Source organism: Arachis ipaensis, chromosome B02 (genome assembly GCF_000816755.2).
Source record: "Arachis ipaensis cultivar K30076 chromosome B02, Araip1.1, whole genome shotgun sequence".
Taxonomy (NCBI): Eukaryota; Viridiplantae; Streptophyta; class Magnoliopsida; order Fabales; family Fabaceae; genus Arachis; species Arachis ipaensis.
This window is the reverse complement of record NC_029786.2, coordinates 29,263,540-29,264,714: the sequence shown is the minus strand read 5'-3', so window position 1 is coordinate 29,264,714 and position 1,175 is coordinate 29,263,540. Positions and strand designations below refer to the sequence as shown.

At 43.7% G+C, this 1,175-nt stretch overlaps 1 protein-coding gene across 1 annotated transcript in view; it reads left to right on the top strand.

The window, feature by feature from the left end:
* Positions 1-935, top strand: part of LOC107627118 (zinc finger protein ZAT11) — a 13,100-nt gene extending 12,165 nt beyond the window's left edge. The window contains exon 3 of the mRNA XM_016329979.2: positions 923-935. The gene's annotated coding sequence lies outside the window, so the exon portion shown is untranslated. The remainder of the gene's footprint in view (positions 1-922) is intronic.

Genomic DNA, 1,175 nt, shown 5'->3' with positions numbered 1-1,175 from the left:
GAAGGTCTTTGATGTTCAATCTTTACCTTTTGACAAGTTAAGCACTTTGAAACATATTCTGCCACATCATTCTTCATACCCGGCCACCAAAACATCGCCTTTAAATCATGGTACATCTTAGTACTCCCCGGATGAATGGAGAATCCGCTTTTGTGTGCCTCCTTTAAGATATCTTGCCTCAAAGTGCCAACATCCGGCACAATGATCCTACCCTTGAATCTCTATAACCCATCTTTTTCTTCCGACATTCTCCACTGTTTTCCTTGCTCGATAGCCGGTAAAACCTTCCATAATGCTTCATCGTTTTCATGAGCCTTTAGGAGTTCGGACTTAAAGTCACTTGAGATTTCTAATCGGCTCAAACACAAGGTTCCAGATACTTCTCGAGCACCAATTTTTAGACTCTCGATTCCCTTGAGCATCTTCTCCTCTTGAAGCATCATCCAAGACGCATATAACGACTTCCGACTTAACGCATCCGCCACTATATTCGCCTTTCCAGGATGGTAATTTAACTCAAAGTCATAGTCTTTCAACAATTCCATCCACCTCCTTTGCCTCATATTAAGCTCTTTCTGATCAAAGAGGTATTTCAAGCTCTTGTGATCGGAGAAGACTTGGAACTTAACCCCATAGAGATAATGTCTCCACACCTTCAAGGCAAACACAACCGCAGCGAGTTCCAAATCGTGCGTAGGATAACTAACTTCGTGAGGTCTCAACTGTCGTGAGGCATACGCCACCACATTATGATGTTGCATCAGCACGCACCCTAGGCCCTTTAACGATGCATCACAGTACACCTCAAAAGGCTCGTTCGGCTCAGGTAACACTAACACAGGTGCAGTGGTCAACTTTTTCTTCAATGTCTGAAAGCTCTCCTCGCACTCAGGAGTCCAAACAAATGGAGTGTCTTTGTGAGTTAACTTTGTCAACGGCAAAGCTAATTGCGAAAAGCCTTTGATGAACCTTCGGTAATAGCCAGCTAAACCCAGAAAACTCCTTATCTCAGTTACTGTGGTTGGTTGCTTCCAATCCATCACAGCTTCTACCTTGGTTGGATCTACGGCTATTCCCTTCTTACTCACCACGTGACCCAAAAACTTCACCTCACTCTTCCAGAACTCACACTTAGACAGTTTCGCATAGAGTTTCTTCTCCTTTAAAATCTGCAA